This window comes from Melospiza melodia, unplaced genomic scaffold (assembly GCF_035770615.1).
Source record: "Melospiza melodia melodia isolate bMelMel2 unplaced genomic scaffold, bMelMel2.pri scaffold_48, whole genome shotgun sequence".
Lineage (NCBI taxonomy): Eukaryota > Metazoa > Chordata > Aves > Passeriformes > Passerellidae > Melospiza > Melospiza melodia.
Window position 1 is genome coordinate 4,480,333 of NW_026948796.1, and position 17,381 is coordinate 4,497,713.

A 17,381-nucleotide genomic window follows, 5' to 3' on the forward strand; every position below is an offset into this window, starting at 1 on the left:
AGTGTCCGTGGCCATTGTCACCATCACCCCTGGTCCCCAGGCACACCAGGTGCCTGTGGGTGACAGCGTGACCTGGCACTACTTGGTGCAGGTGGACTCAGCCCCTGTCACCTTCACCTGGCTGCACAACGGGCAGGAGGTGGCCCAAGGTCCCCTCCTGGAGCTCAGGGACATCGATGTGGGACATTCGGGCACCTGCCAGTGCGTGGCCACCAACCAGCTGGATGGGCACCGCGTGTTCCGGGCACTCAGCCCTGAGCTGGCCCTGGAGGTCACCTGGCTCACCCTGGGTCACAGGTGGGGTCACACAGGGTTTCTGGGGTGTTCAGGACCCTCATAGTTTAGGGTGACCCAAATTTGTTCCCCTCTGTCCCCAGCAGTGGCTGTGAATGTCGGCAGGACCCGCCTGTTCCTGCTCCCATCCCTGCCAGGCCTGGGGTTCTGGGGACCCAGAGGGTTCAGGGCACTGGGGGGTTGGGGGCCCTGCATTGGTGCAGAAGTTCTGGGGGGTTCAGGGGTGGTCAGAGTGTCCGGGGAGAGTCAGGGGTCCATTGGGAATTGGGGCTGCAGTGGGGATTTGGGGGTCCCGTGTGTGATGGGAGCTGCCGAGGTCCCAGGAAGGTTCAACGGTCCCGGTGTTCCCATGGTCACCCCCTCCCCTTTCCCTTGCAGCTGCCAGGAAGCTCCAGGAGAGTGAGTGGGGGTCTCTGGCTGGGACTCCCCTTTCCCACCTCCCCAGACACCATCAGCACCCCCCTTATTCCCACAGGACCCCCCCCAGAGGAGGGGGCTGCGCTCAGTGCCCACATCAGGGGCACTGAGTGCTCAAGGACTGAGTATAAGGGAGGCAGGAACACATCACCCACTGGTGTCACCTCCACCCAGGTCTGCACCACCGGTGTCTCTCTCAGGGCCGTCATGGGTGTCCCACACCCATGCCCCACCTCGAGATCCCCAAGTGACTAACGCAGAGCTGTCGGGATCCTAGGAGGGACAGCGGGACCTCTGTGATTACGATGACGGTGACCTGCTGTGACACTGGGGGCACTGGGGGCATTGATTCCTCTCAGGGGTCTCTTCTCCTTCTTCACAGCACATCATGGGGCTCCTCATTCCCCCTCCCAGTTCTGGGGAAGCACACAATGTTTTTCCCTCTTATTGTACCCAAAATTCTGTTTTCCGGTCAAACTGCGTGAGAAAAAAGGCTCGCTCATCAAAATTTAAAAATGTTTATTAAGGAATAAAAGGGACAGTAAACAGCATGCTGGGTGCCTGGAAACTGCCAGAGGCACATGGTTAACTACAGCAATTCTCCTTACATACCTTTTCATTGTAATGATGAAATACATACTCAAGTGGGTTATACATATTCAAACAATCTTTCCAGTTTACATGTTCTGGGAATTTTTTTGCTTGGTTTGACCCTTCATTCATTCTCATCAAGTACATGCCATACTGCAGATTAAATTTATATATTTTATGTCCTCACAAGGCCCCCCTGTTCTGTGGTTTGACAGTTCTTGATAACAGAAGGGTCAGTGGTAAATTCCTCTTTGCATTCTGTCTTTTGATATTTTTTCACTTGCTACTTTTCAATGTGTTCTTCTCATACAGATGAGATACACCACCAGAATATTAAATCAACATTAGCTATTTCACAAATTATCTGAGTTATTTTCACCTTTGTCACTTAGTTACACAAATAAAGGCATTAGCTACTTCTGCAACACTTAATGTTGTAATACACAGCATATTGTCTCTATATTGATATCTTGAGAGAGCATAAATTATAATATATTTCTTAAACTAAAATATATATTCTACACAGGGATTAGAGTAAAAAGGCTGAAAAATTGTAGTGTATCAAAAGCAGTTAAAAAGTGATTACAAACTGTATTATATCAAAATAATTTGGAAAAACCAATATAATAGTGAAAGCCAATGACTACAAAGTTATTCATAACAGGGAGAAGGTGTACTGAAGAGTTTAATTGACTTCTTCTTATTTTGTCGGCAATAAATTCAATTCATATTTCTAATTCCAAGGCAGTTTTACCCGTGACAGGATTTGATGAGTGATCTCTCCCGGTCCTTGTCTCAACCCAGGAACCCTTTGCTCAATTTTCTCTCCCACCCAGGTGTGGAAGGCAGTGAGAGAGCGGCTGTGGTGGGTGCCGGGCATCCGGCCACTGTCCATGCACGGCAAAGCAGGGAGGAGGAGGAGGGTCCAGGTCAGGCTGTTGAGCAGATTGGTGTGGGATTTGCAGTAGTTTTGTGGTTCTCTCAGTCCCTTACCAAGAGGAACAAACGAACAATTGTTGCATTTCCGGACTGGTTCCCTCACAGCTGCCCCTGCAGGGTCATTCCCTGCTCTGAATACCATTAAAGGCCCTCGCAGAGCCACTGCTTGGACTCCCTTTGTGGTTTGTGCTTCTTGCAGGGCTGAGAAAACCACAGGGAGGCCTTTTTCCACCCACAAAATTTTCACCTCGGCAGCAGCTCTAAAGCTGCCAGAATCAAAGCCAAGGGGGCAGGGGGACCCTCAGGTGCTGGCTGCCACCTGGGGCTGGCCAGAGCAGGGCTGGGCAATGGCCATCCCTGTGCAGTGGGGCTGGGCCATGGCTGGGCCCCACCCTTGGATGGCCACTGGCTTCAAAGAGCAGGAGTTTGGGAGCTCCTTCCTGCCCAGGGGCTCCATTCCCCAGCTGCTCTTGCTGGCTCAGATCCTGCACGGGATGAGCAAGAACAGAGAAATCTGGACCTCTCTGGAGCTTCCATGCCACAGGACAGGACCCTCTTGGCCATCACATGTCCCCCCTGGGACAGGATCCCCCCAGGAGAGGAGCCCTCTGGATGTGCCCCCCAGTAGAGAACCTGCTTCCCTGCACTGTGTGACAAACGTGCCAAATGGCCTCTTCCTTCTGTGCAAGAGAGAGGAAGTGAAAGTCTTGAGGGGGGAAAGCTGAACACCCACATCCCCCACAGCCTCCACAGGCCTCCCTGCCAACCCCTCACCCCTGCTTCCCCCACCCTGGGCTTCCCCCGCTCCTTCCCTGCCCCCCAAGATCGTCAAGGAACAAACTTGTGAAATTGAGGATTGAAATTATGGAAATGGAAAAAAAGAGAGAGAAAAGTCATTGGGGACTGGGGAGACACTTATCCAGAGCACATTGGAATCCACCTGGGGTGATCCCCAAGCTGCTGGCACATTGTGGGGGCTGTGCTGGGCTCTGGGTCACCCAAAAGTCTGAGCCACCCAGGGAAGGAGCTTTGACCCAAGGGCCCACCCAGCCACTGCTCAACCCTGGCACCCTCATTCCCCTGGGAATTGAAACATGGGCCCCCCATTCCTGATGTCTCCCTACTCTCTCCAACCCCTACCCCAATACTGATATTCCCCTGGATCTCCCAGGGGAATGGCCCAGCACCCCATTCCCAAGAAACCCTCTGCCATTCATTCCATCCCCTGAAAAGATCCTTCCCCCAACACCTTGATTATCCCAGGACCCCCCATTCCACTGGATCCCCCATTCCCCCAGCATCCCCATCCCATGACCCCAAATCCCTGGAGTCCACGTTGCCCTGGGACTCCCATCCCTGAGTCCCCCTAGCCCTGGGGAGCACCATTCCCATAGCACCCGCATCCCCAGTGACATCCCCTCAGCAAGAGCCCTATTCCCAGAAACCCCAATTCCCAATGGACCCCCCCGCATTGCTCTGGACACCCATGCCCACATTCCCAAACCCCTAAGCCCACCACTCCTGCAAAGCCCATGTCCCACCTTGTCCCACCCAGATTTGTCACCCCACCCACAGAACCCTAACCCTCCTCGCCCAGTGCCAGCCCTGTCTGTGTCCCTGCAGTGCCCGTGGCCAATGCCACCGTCACCCCTGGTCCCCAGGCACACCAGGTGCATGCAGGTGACAACGTGACCCTGCACTGCTCAGTGCAGGTGGGCTCAGCCCCTGTCACCTTCACCTGGCTGTACAATGGGCAGGAGGTGGCCCAGGGTCCCCTCCTAGAGCTCAGGGACATCGATGTGAGACATTCAGGCACCTACCAGTGCTTGGCCACCAACCAGCTGGGACAGGATGAGCACCGCGTGTTCTGGGCACTCAGCCCAGAGCTGGCCCTGGAGGTGACACCTGGCTCACCCTGGGTCACAGGTGGGGTCACACAGCATTGTGGGGAGGTTCAGGATGCCTGCAGTTCACCCCGTGTGTCCCCTCTCTCCCCAGCAGTGGCTGTGAATGTTGGCAGGACCCTCCTGTTCCTGCTCCTGCTCCTGGCTGTCATTGGGGGCTGTCATTGGTGGCACCACCGGCGTGGGTGACAATGAGGGGGATGGGGGTCCTGGAATGAGGGGAAGCCCCCAGAGTGGGGGCAGAGATCAGCAGCACCCGAGGCCCCTGTGCTGCGGGACAGAGCCCGCAGTGACCACAGCTGGGGGTCCTGGGGAATTTGGGGGGAATTTGGAGAATCTTCATTGGGCTCCAAGGTCTTCACTGGGTGGGCTTTGAGGAATATTGGGGTGGCACAGGGAGCTCCTCGAGGGTTTTGTGAGGTCCTGGAGGGCAGTGCAGGGATGTTGGGGGATCTTTCTGGGGGCCTGGGGGAGTTTGGGGGTGCCCCTCCCTTCCAGGCTTGGGGTTCTGGGGACACAGAGGATTGGGGGCACCAGGGGGAGTTGGGGACCCTGCGTTGGTGCAGAAGTTCTGGGGGGTTCAGTGGTGCTCAGAGTGTCCGGGGGGAGTCAGGGGTCCAGTGGGAATTGGGGTCCAGTGGGGATTTGGGGATCCCGTGGGTGGTCGGAGCTGCCAATGTCCCAGGAAGGTTCAGGGGTCCCGGTGTCCTCACGGTCACCCCCTCCCCTTTCCCTTGCAGCTGCCAGGAAGCTCCAGAACAGGTGAGTGAGGGGCTCGGATCAGGACTCCCCTTTCCCACCTCCCCAGACACTCCCAGACCCCCCTTATCCCCACAGGACCCCCCCGGAGGAGGGGGCTGTGCTCAACACCCACATTAGGGGCACTGAGTGGGCAAGGGGTGAGTACAGGGGGAGAACAGGGACACGTCACCCATGAGTGTCACCCCCTCCAGGTCTCCGGTGTCATTCTCCGTGCCCCCATGGGTGTCCCTCAGCCCTGCCCCACCTCAGGATCCACAAGTGACCAACGCGGAGCTGTCGGGACCCTACAAGGGACAGCAGGAAGCCCCTGACTACGATGATGTGCTGTGACACTGGGGGCACTGGGGGCACTGGGGGGCATCAATTCACCTCAGGGGTCTCTTTGTCCTCTTCACAGCACCCCACAGGGCTTCTCATTTCCCCCCCCCCCTTCCCCAGTGATGGGGAAGCACATGACGCTTTTCCCTCTTATTGTACCAAAAATGCAGTTTTTGGTCAAACTATGTGAGAAACAAGGTTCACTCTTTAAATTTTATAAAAGTTTAATAAGGAATAAAAGGGACAGTAAACAGCATGCTGGGTGCTTGGCAACTGCCAGGGGCACATGGATAACTACAGCAATTCTCCTTACATACCCTTTCATTGTAATGGTTAAATATATACTCAGGAGGGCTATACGTATTCAAACAATTTTTCCAGTTTATGTGTTCTGGGAATTCTTTTGCTTGGTTTGACCCTTCATTCATTTTGATCAAGTACATGCCATACTGCAGATTAAATTTACATATTTTATGTCCTCACAAGGTCCCCCTGTTCTGTGGTTTGACAGTTCTTGATAACAGAAGGGTCAGTGGTAAATTCCTCTTTGCATTCTTCTTTGGGATGTTTATTTACTAGCTACTTTTCAATGTGTTCTTCTCCTACAGATGAGATACACCACCAGAATATTAAATCAACATTAGCTATTTCACAAATTATCTGAGTTATTTTCACCTTTGTCACTTAGTTACACAAATAAAGGCATTAGCTACTTCTGCAACACTTAATGTTGTAATATACAGCACATTGTCTCTATCTTGATCTTTTGGGAGAGCCTAAACTATTATGTATTTATCACACTAAAATATATATTCTACACAGGGATTAGAGTAAAAAGGCTGAAAAATTTTAGTGTATCAAAAGCAGTCAAAAAGTGATTACAAACAGTATTATATCAAAATAATTTGGAAAAAACAATATAATAGTTAAAGCCAATGACTACAAAGTTATTCATAACAGGGGGAAGGTATATTGAAGGGTTTATTTGACTTATCCTTTTCCTGCTCTGATTTTGACAGCAATAAATTCAATTCATATTTCTAATTCCAAGGCAGTTTTACCCGTGACAGGATTTGATGAGTGATCTCTCCCGGTCCTTGTCTCAACCCAGGAACCTTTTGCTCAATTTTCTCTCCCCGTCCAGGTGCAGAGGGCAGTGAGAGAGCGGCTGTGGTGGGTGCCGGGCATCCAGTCACTGTCCATGCACGGCAAGGCAGGGAGGAGGAGGAGGGTCCAGGTCAGGTTGTTGAGCAGATTGGTGTGGGATTTGCAGTAGTTTTGTGGTTCTCTCAGTCCCTTACCAAGAGGAACAAATGAACAATTGCTGCATTTCTGGACTGGTTCCCGCACAGCTGCCCCTGCAGGGCTGGTTTCCAGCCAGCCCTGCTCTGAAAACTACCAAAGGCCCTCACAGACGCACTGCTTGGGCTCCCTTTGGGTTTTGTTCTTCTTGCAGGGCTGAGCAAACCACAGGCAGTTCTTTTTCCCCCATAGAATTCTCACCTCTGCAGCAGCTCCACACACCCAGACCCTCTCAGAATCTGTCTGCGGTGACCCCCGGGCCACCAGCACCTGGTGGGGGCTGTGTTAGGCTCTGGGTCACCCCAAAATCTGAGGCACTCAGGGAAGGAGCTGGGACCTATGGGTCCGCCCAGCCACTGCCTGTCCCTGGCACTCCCTTTCCGCTGGAAATCAAATCATGAGTACCCCATTTCTTATCTCCCCACCCTCCCAGGGACCCATATCTCAGTACTGACATTCCCCAAGATATCCATGTCCCAGGACCCCTCCTTCCCAAGGAACCCTCTCCTACTCATTCCATCCCCTGAAATCCTCCTTTCCTCAGGACCTTGATTTTCCCAGGACCTCCCATTCCCACGGGAACTCCCAATCCCCAAGCATCCCCATCCCATGACCCCACATCCCTGGAGCCCACGTTCCTCTGGGACTCCCATCCCTGAACCCCCGAGGCATGGGACCCCCCATTCCCATGGCAACACCATCCCCAGTGACTCCTCCTCCTCAGCACCCCCATTCCCAGGGACGCCAATTCCCCAGGGACATTCCATTCCTCTGGACACTCATTCCTGGGACCCCAGACCCTCTGAGCCCCACACTTCTGGGAACCCCATGTCTCACTGTGTCACACCCAGCATTGTCCTCATCCTGTCCCCACCCTGCCCACAGCCTGTGCTCAGCTTGTGGCCACCCTGCCCCACCAAGGGCCACCTACACATAACGTGACCTTGCTTCCTTCCCCTTTGCCCAAAGAGCCACCACCCAGGAGACAGCCACCACTGGCAGTTTTGACAGCCAGTCCACATGGCTGGGGACACCAGGATGGCCGGGAAGGTGGTGCTGCTCCTCTGAGGTGAGTGCCCCGGGCATGGGCCTGAAGCGCCAGGGATGGGGAGGGAGGGGGCACAGGAAGCCTGCCAGGTCCCCTGAGGTCCCCAATGCCAGCACTGCCAGTCCATGTTACCCACAGTGGACCTGAGTGGGAATGGGTATGGAGGATGGCTTTGGGGACAGGAACAGGGGGCAGGAATTTGGGGATGGGGATGTGGGGACAGGAATGTGGGCACTGGCACCTTTGGGCTCAGGTAGCTCTGGTCATAGGGACAAGGGAACTGGGATGAATGGACAGAAGGGGACAAGAACAGTGATGATGTGGCCATGGGGATGGGATCATGAACTGGTGGGGGTGACCTGGGCCAGCATGGGCTGTCTCTGTGGTGTCCTCATGCCAAGGGTGTCCACAGTGTCCCCATGTTCTGCCTCAGCCCAGGGTGGCCTCGGTGTCCCTGTTCCCAAGGCATCTGTGCCACAGGGATGTGATGCATGGGTGCCTGTGACACAGACATCTCCCCCTGCCTCTCCAAATCTTTTGGGGGCCAAACTCATGCACTTACTCACAAGAACTGCTCTTCCCACGGGGACAGTTTGGGGGCAATCCTCACACCCTGTACCCCTGTGTCTCCGTTCCCACACTGCCACCCTGTCCCTTCTCCCTTCCAGCCCAGACCCTCAGCCTTGCTGGTGAGTCCTCAGGGGATGCCATAGCCCCACCCTGCTGTCCCCAGCCCCACACTGGCCCTGGCAGGCTGGTGTCTCCTGTCACCCACAGATGTCCAGACCACCCAGCTCCTGGTGGAGCCCCTCGGAGGCTGGCGGTGCCGTGGGACTGGGTGACATTGACCTGCCAGGGCTCAGGGACTGCTGGTGCCACCACGAGGTACAAGGACAGGCAGCACTGTTGGCAGGGACACAACACTGTCCATGTCACCAAGAGTGGCATCTACATGTTTGACAGACCCGGCAGTGGGCTCAGCCCCCTCGTGAGACTCCTAGACGGTGAGGAGGATTTGGGTGTCCCCAGCCTGGCAGCTGCGGGGACCTCGAGGGCTCTGGGTGGGCTTTGCTCCATGGGTCGGTCACCTGCTGTGTGACCAGAGCCTGTCCCCTGCTCTGGGGACATTCCAAAGTACCCAGTGTGGGTGGAACTTGTGTTGGAATCGGGGAGCCCTGTGCACAGGGTGTGACCAGATGGCAGTGTGCCAGTGCTCTCCCCCAGACTGGCTGGTGCTGCAGGTGCTGGCACAGGTACTACTGGAGGGGGACACAGTGACACTGCGCTACCAGGGCTGGCGGGACAGCACGGTCACCTTGGTGTCCTTCTACCAAGAGGAGACAGAACTGGGGGGGCTCCGTGGTAGACCGAGCTGTCCCTGTACCCTCTGCAGCTGCACCACAGTGGCCACTACAGGTGCAGGGGCTGGGTGGGATCCTGGGCGTGGCAGGAGTCAGTGCCAGTGCCAGTGCACAGGGAGCACCCCACAGCCCTCCTCCCCAAAGACTCGGGGTCACAAATCCCCCACCCCTCTCCTTCCCAGAGCTCTTCTCGGTGCTGGTGCTGGAGGGTCCCCCAGAGCCCACCGTGGGGTCCCTGACTCTCAGCTGCCTCAGCACCCCCAGCCCCCTGCGGCCCCGAGCCCCCCTCCTGCACGTGTTCAACCGGGACAGGCAGGTGGTGGGGGGCCCGCAGGGGTCCCCGCAGCTGCTGGTGCCTGCTATGGGGGGCTTGTCCTCGAGGAATTATAGCTGTGAGGTACGCCCCGAGGGCGGGACCATGAGGAACAGCAGCGCCCGGCTCTGCATCACGGTGCCCAGTGAGTACAGGGATGGGCATGGGGAGCCCCCAGAGACCCCCCCTGATCCCCTGGTTGGGCACCTCCATGTCCCCCAGACACCTTTCTTGGGTCCCTCCACATCTGCCCTGGGTCCTTCACTCCTCCGTGATGTGACCCCATCCCCAACATCCCCCACAACACCCATCACCCTGTCCCTATCCCCCCCCACACATGCTGCCCTCCCTGTGCCCTCAGCCCTGTCTGTGTCCCTGCAGTGCCTTTAGACAATGCCACCATCACCCCCAGTGTCCTGGAGGTGACACCGCTGGAGACAGGGACACACAGGGACACAGGTGGGGTCACACAGGGTCACCAGGGAGTACAGGACCCTTGGGGTGATGGGTGACCCTGATGTGTCCCTCTCTGTTTGTTGCAGTGGCCGCAGGCGTCAGTGGGGCCCTTTTGTTCCTGCTCCTGCTTGTGGGTGTCATGGTGGCCTGGCACTGTTGGCACCGTGTGGGTGGGTGACAATGAGAGGACAGGGGTCGTGGAGAGGGGTGGGAAGGCCCCCAGAGAAGGGAGGCCCTGGGGCGGCACCCACAGCCCCTGACTTGGGCAGGGCTCAGCCCCCAGTGGCCATGGCTCAGAGCCCTGGGGAGCTGTTGGAGGGTCCTCCAGGGATGTTGGGGGTTCTATCAGGGGTCCCCCACCCTGCCAGGCTCGGGGTTCTGGTGCCTCAGGGTGTTGGTGCAAGTGGGGTGGGTCAGGGATACTGGGGGGGCCTGAGGAGAATTGTGTGTCTGGCGGTGGTTCAGCATTGCCAAGGGTGGATGGGGGATCCTGGGTCTCCAAGGTCACCCCTCCAGTTTTCCTTTGCAGATGCCAGGAAGCACCAGGAAAGGTGAGTGCAGCCTCCAGCCATGACACACCTTTTACTCAAACCCCGAGCACCTCCCATCCCCTTCCACACACCCCCTTATTCCCACAGGGCCCCCCGAGACCCCCTGGACCCCCAGTGGAGGATCCTCAGGCGATGTACATGGAGCTGCAAAGGCAACCGTGGGAACCCAGTGACATCTATGACAATCTACACCAAAAGTTGTGATGCTCTGGGAAGCAGGAGGCACTGGGTGACACTGAGGGTGCTCCCTCCATGCCTCCTGTTGTTGCCCATCCTTCCAAGGGAGGTGGTCATGAGTCAGGGGGAGGCTACACAGGGCACCCTGTGCTCCCCATTTCCTCTCCCAGTACCCCCAAGGGCTCCCCCATCCCTTTGCTGGTACCTGCAGGGGTTCCCCAGCCCCGTCCAAGTGCCCAAGTACCCTCAGGGACTGCCCCATTCTTTCCTCACAGTGCTTGCAGTACACACAGGGCTTCCCCATTCCCCCTCCCACTACCCCTGTCCCACCCCGCTATAAAAGGGGGAGTCGGGGAGGATTCTTGCTGAAAGGTTTCTCAGATGAAAATGAAGCACAAAAGTGGCAATATTATATCTGAGAACTGTCTTTTAATAAAGGAGGATAAGCATTCGTACCGAAGGGGGAGAGAAGGGAGTAGAACGGGAAAAGGATAGAGAGAGAAACAGAAGACAGGGACAGCGTTACCACAAGAAGCCCGGGAGCTCTGTGGGCACCAGCTGGGCAGATAGAGTGTGTGTGCTGCAAGCCAGGGTGAGCCCACATGGCTTTTGTGAGTGGCTGGGCGTGATTTCCAAGGATGGCACCTGCGTGTCTCTGGCATGGGCAAGCGATGGCTGCAGGCTGGCTGCTGCGGGCTGGCTGCGGGCTGGTGCTGCGGCACTGGTGGCTCTGGGCTGGCTGTGGGGGCCGGGGCTGCGGTGGGCAGGTGCAGCAGGCTTGGGGCTGTGGGCAGCATGGGAAACATGGCAGAGGAGGCAGGTGGGTGCAGGCAGCATCTGCTCCATCAGGGAAAGCAATGAAGGAATGTCCAGGATGAGCAGGACTGAGCTGCCTCGGGGAAGCAGCGAAGCAGGGAAGAATGGATACGGAGAGGGAAGAAGGACCAGGGAGGAAAAGGCAGCGGGGAAGTATCGGTGATATTTTTTTCCAGTGTCCGGGAGAGATGATGCATCTGACTCCATCCTATCAGAAGGCTAATAAATTACTTTATTGTACTATATTAATCTATATTATATTACATTACATCTAAACTGAATCTGCCAAGCACTTCACTCCACTGCACACAATCTGATGACTTTCAGCCGACAGTCCCCACAAACACACAAACACCTGGATTCAACTGGTCAGTGAATCAAAACACAGTGAATCAAAACACCAGAATCCAATGACAAATTCCCTTCAGATAAACAATCTTCCACAATGCATTCCATTTGTGAACAACACAGGAGCAGTAAATGAGAATTGTTTGGATCATTCTTTGCTTCTCCCAGGTTCAGAGAATGTGAATCCCATCGGGAGGAGGGCGAATCTGACCCTCCGAGCAAGCCCCTGATCTCTCCAAGAAACCCAAAGCAAAACGCTCCTGTTGTGTCACAGTTTGATGCTTTTATTTGCAAAGAGTCCTTCCAGAGCCCGATTTTCCCGGGCATTTTTTCCCAGGCATTTGTCCCACCAGCCAGTAGGGGTCACTCACAGCCCTATCACTGAAGCTTTCTCTCCCGATTCTCTGTCGTTTGAAGCCTCGCCAGGGACAGGGTTCCCAGCACATGTACAACCCACAGAGTCATTTTTCACCTCATGTGTAACATATGTTGAGACATAAATGCAAATCAGATTTGTTCCTCTTAACCCCCATGTGCTTAGTGGCCCTGCAATCCCCCTCCTGGTGCACCCATTAAAGTGGCTTACTGGTGCCTGTCCCAGTTCCAAGGGGGCACAGCACCCGGTTCCCTGTTCCTGGGACAAAAATGCAGCTCTTTGGTTAAACTGGCAGAAACGGTGTTTCTTTGTTCAGCTCTATCAAGGAAGCTGAACAAGGTGGGAAACTCCCTTGCAATGGAAAATACGACCCCCTTCTCTCTGAACTATTGTAACTTTGAAATTATTGGGCTTTTAGGTAAAGATGTGGGAACAGGAATAACAGTTCTTTACTGGTATGTGCTGTGAGAAACAAGTTAATGGAAGTTGACTTTCACTGGACATTATACAAATTGATATAACATTATTGATTATATTGTTGATTAAATATTGTGATGTTGTTGGGACAGTGATGTGTATTGTGGAGTGGCTGATGTTGTTGTGTCCATCCAAGGGTGGGGCCCAGCCATGGCCCAGCCCCACTGCACAGGGATGGCCATTGCCCAGCCCTGCTCTGCCCAGCCCCAGGTGGCAGCCAGCACCTGAGGGTCCCCCTGCCCCCTTGGCTTTGATTCCGGCCGCTTTAGAGCTGGATGGGAAATTGAGGAGAGCCATTCCCAGCAGCATTCCAGGAGCAGCTTCCTCTGATAAATCCTTTTTTTTTGGGAATGTGGAAGGGGCTCTACCCAGAGCAGGAGGTTCTGGCATTTCCCACTACAGGATAGAAGAGTCTCTTGTTCCCTCATTCCATGGGAAGGTTCTGGTGGGAAAAGCTTTGGATTCAATGGGTGGAAGGTGGAGGTTGTCTTTCTCATGGAATTCCTCTCCCACCCCTTTCCCAGGGAGCTGGGAAGAAGCTTCCCAGCCCAGTGCAGCATTCCCTGGATATAATGAAGGCAGTGTGGAAAACATCTTGTCCACCAGCTGGGCTGGGATCTGAATTCTTCTATTGGGAACAACAGAGCTTCTGGCAAAGGCTGGGACATCCTGGAATCTCAGAATCTTCCAGTTGGAGGAGCAGAGCTGCTGGCAAAGCGTGAGGATGAAGCAGAATTCCCATCACGCCAACATGGATGAGCAAGGGCTCCATGACATAGAAAACATTCCGGGGTTCCTGTTCTGACAGGGATTGAGTCATTTTCCACCAGGATTTGGGAAAATTCCCTGACTTTGGGTCTGTCAGGGGAATTCACTGTGAGGAACTGGGCAAGGAGCATCCTGGAGATGGAGACCCCTGGGAATGGATGGGGTGCATGAAGGATCTAAGAAATTCCAGAGGGTATGAATAGGAGAGGGGAGGGAAAAGGGGGGAAAAGGGGAAAAGGGGAAAGAAAAAATGGGAAGAGAAATCAGCTGGTGATCAAAGAGATTTTAGCTTTCACTTCCAATCCATTTCTAAATTTTCCAAGGTTAAAGACCCCTCAGAGCTTCTGGACAAGGAAATTCCCACTGCCTGTTCCTGGGGTGAATTCCCAGCAGTGCCTTTGGTGAGCAGAACACTGGGAATGTGCCGAGCCAGCAGCTCCCACTGCAGTGCAGAGATCATTCCAGACCTTTCTAAGGCAGAGCTGGCTTCTCCCATCCCACAAAATGGAAATTGAGCCCACAGAGAGAGGGACAGTCCAACCTCCTAAGGGAAAAGCCTTTGGCCTCACCCATGAATGCTGGGAAGACACCAATTCCAGAGGTTATTCCATCAAAATCTGACACCTTCTCAGTGCTGCACCTGTTCCAGAGGATTCTCTCCAGCAGGAATGAGTCTGGTGGGATCCAGGATGCCCCAGCCCTGCCCACCCCACCTAAATCCGGCCCTTTTCCCACTCCGTGTTAGGGATAAATCCCTTTTCCTTCCATTCTGTCCTTCCTCAAACAGCTCCAGAGCTTCTCTTCCTGGTGGATTGGTGATGATCAACATTTTGGGCCTTACTCAAGAGGTCAATTAGCTCCCATTGTCTCTCCATGCAGATTCCAGAGCATTCCAGAGCCTGGGAAGACACAGGGAGGAGCTGGATGCTGGATCAGGGAGGGAAGGATGGAAAAAGGACCTGGAGCATCCGTTGGTGTCAGATAAGGATGGGGAAGAATGGGCTTTTCATGGAAAACACACTTGGATGAGTGATCTCCAGGGTTTTACAAGATAGGGATGAGCTGTGGAGTGCCAGAGCCACAGGTGAGTGTCCACATCCCAAATATCTCCCATAAATCCCAGCAGAAATCCCTCAGGAGCAGAACAACCTCCTTGCTCAGGCTCTTCCTCCCCAAAAATTCCCCTCCTCGGGGCCGGTCTGCTGGGAATTCCAGGAGGTGGGAAGGAAATCCTGCATGGAATCAACACCCTGAACATCCCAAATCCACCCAGGCAGCTCCTCCCGGAGCTCCAGGGCCTGGATTTTGGGGAGTTCCCTCTGGAGGAACCGGGATGGCCGGGAGAGTGGATTTCCCTCCCCGATCCCGCTGCTCCCATGAAAAGAAGGGAAATCAGAGCTATTTTGGGACTCCTGGCTTATTTTTCCTCCTCCAGGAATTCCAGGAGTTGGGACTTTCACAGAGCTGAGGAAAATGAGGGGGCTTTCATGCTGCCAGAACAGGGATGAGACTTGGGAATTTTGGGGCGGTTTCTGCAGAAAAATATGGGAATGCTGGGCTATGGGAATTGGGTAATCTTGAAATATTGAAAAATAGGGATATTGGAATATGGGAACATTGAATTATGGGAATATTGGTATATTGGAATATAGGGAAATAGGAATACGGCAGTGTTGGAATACTGGGATATTGAAATAGCAAAATACTGGAATATTGAAATACTGGAATATTGAAATATTGGAAGGCAGGATTACTGAAACTGAAAAATAGGAATATTAAAATATTGGAATATTGATATATTGGAACACAGGAATACTGAAATATTGAAATATAGGAATCTTGAAATATTGGTGCACAGGAATACTGAAATATAGGAATATTGAATTACTGGGATGCAAGGCTGTTGGGAAATTGAAATACTGGAATGCAGGAACACTGGATTATGGAAATATTGGGATATAGGAATACTGGTGGAATATTGAATATTAGAATACATAAATATTGGAATATTGAATATTGGGATACCTAAATACTGGAATAGGGCAAGAGCCAACTTGTCAGCCCTACAGGACAGAGGGACTAATTAAAGCCACCACTCCCAGGAAATAAACGGATAAACCAAGAGGAAATTCCCAATCCTTCCACCTCCCATAGGGATACCAGGATTGGGAGACCATAAGCAAACCCCCTTCATTAACCATCATTAACCCCAGGGCTTAATTATTTCACACACCATCCCCCAGCCCTCACCTGAGACCAGCCACTGAACCCCAAAATTCCAGCACCAAGCTCCAAACCTCTCTCTCATGCCAAACACAGCTTTTTTAATGTTCCCCAAAACACTCAAAAATGAGGGAAAATTTCATCCCAGTGCCCACAAAACCCTCCCCCCTCAGCCTGGGAATGCTGCTCCCCCAATTGGCACATCCCGGTACAGAATTTCTCCTGCTCCCAGTACTTCTCCTGCATGGAAAAATCAAAGAATCGGGAATTTGGGTCAGCTGGGACAGAGCCAAATCCCAGCTGGGATTTCTGCGGGATTCGCCGGCCACGGGCAGGTCCTGACAGCCCCTCACACCCCTTGGACTTCCAGAGCTGGCAGCAAAACATTCCTGCAGCTCGGATATCCCTGGAATTAATCAGTAATTGGACTTAACCGACCCAGAGAGAAGTGCGACAGTGGGAGGATCTGGAGGGATCCCTGAAAACCAAACCCTACGCTGGGGTTTGAGGGATTTCAGCCACAAAGTTTAAGGACATTTTTTGGGGAAAGAAAGATGAGTTTCCACACAGCAGGAATATTCCCATGGGAAGGTGTTTTCTGGGGCAAAGTTACAATATTGGGTGTTAAAAAGCAGCAGCTGGAAAACACAAGAGCCAGGAATGGGAAGGAAGTGTCTGCAGGTTGGAATCCAAGGGGTTTATCCCTAAAAATGATCCTTTGCCCTCCCCAGGATGGTCCTCACACTGAAATCCAAGGGGTTTACCCCTGAAAATTCCCTCCCAACCTTCTCAGGAGGGTCCCCACATTGAAATTCAAGGGTTCCCTCTTGAGAGGCTCCTGTAAGACCCTCCCCCAAAACCCCCAGCAAGGGTTGTGGGGCTCAGTCTGGGCTCAGCACCCCCCTCAGGACCCCCCAAATTCCCCTCAAGGGCTGGGGGCTCATGATACCCTCAGCAAGGCACCTTCAGCCACCTCAAGACCCCCCCTTTTGGACCCCCTAAACCTCACCAAGGGATCCTCTGCCCCCTTGGTGCCTCCTCAGGATCCCCCCAAATTCCCACCAAGGGCTGGGGGTCTAAACCCCTTCTCACAACATGCCCACCAAGGAACCCTCATCCCCCTCAGGACCCGCCAAATTCCCACCAAGGGCTAGGGGTCTCAACTCCTTCTCATGACGTCCTCACCAAAGAACCTTCAGCCCCCTCATGACCCCCTAAATCCCCACCAAGGGTCAGGGGCTCCCCCTCCTCCCCAGTCACACCCTCACCAGGGGACTCTCAGAGCCTGCAACACCCCCAAACCTCACCAAAGGACCCTCAGCCCCCTCAGGATTCCCCCCAGACCCCCAGCAAGGGCCAGGGGTCCCAGTCCCTCCTCATCACATGATCCTCAGCCCCCTCATGACCCCCCAAAACCTCCCAATGTCCGGGGGTCCCAATCCCCCTCATGACCCCCTCACCCAAAGCCCCGCAGAGCCCCTCAGAACCCCAACACCGCACCAAGGGCTCGGTGTCCTCTCAGCCCGGGCCCCCAGAGCCCCCTCATGGCCCCCAGAGCCCCCTCATCGCACCCAGAGCCCCCTCAGGACCCCCATTCCCGCTCCCTCGGGACTGCCCCTGTGTGTGGGGTGCATTCCCGGGCCCGGCTGCAGGGGGGCTGTGGCTGGGTGGCCCTCCCGTGCTCACTGCTCCTGCAGGCCGGGTCCCCCTTGCGCACCCCGGCGCGGTCGACAGCCCCTCCGCCCAGCAGGGCGCTGACGCTCTGCAGCGGCGCGTACAGCTTGCTATTGATGCTGCATGAAATGAACAGGGCAGGGGACTTTTTCTCCTTTTAATGCCTTTGTGAAAAGTGATCAGCTCAAGGTTGGGAGGCTCGACCGGTCTGTGGCTTCTCCGTCACTGCTCCCAAGGGCAGTCAGAAGAGAAGAAACATGCAGCTT

General features: G+C 54.4%; 2 long non-coding RNA genes across 2 annotated transcripts; both read left to right on the forward strand.

Annotated features, from left to right (window-relative positions):
- The first annotated feature begins 8,007 nt into the window (after positions 1–8,007).
- Positions 8,008–9,205, forward strand: LOC134413716 (uncharacterized). The gene is made up of 3 exons (XR_010026577.1): positions 8,008–8,264; positions 8,353–8,579; positions 9,119–9,205. It is a non-coding gene; the product is annotated as an uncharacterized LOC134413716 (long non-coding RNA).
- Positions 9,206–10,226: 1,021 nt separating this feature from the next.
- Positions 10,227–11,489, forward strand: LOC134413717 (uncharacterized). Its single transcript, XR_010026578.1, has 3 exons — positions 10,227–10,256; positions 10,344–11,025; positions 11,283–11,489. It is a non-coding gene; the product is annotated as an uncharacterized LOC134413717 (long non-coding RNA).
- Positions 11,490–17,381: the final 5,892 nt, after the last annotated feature.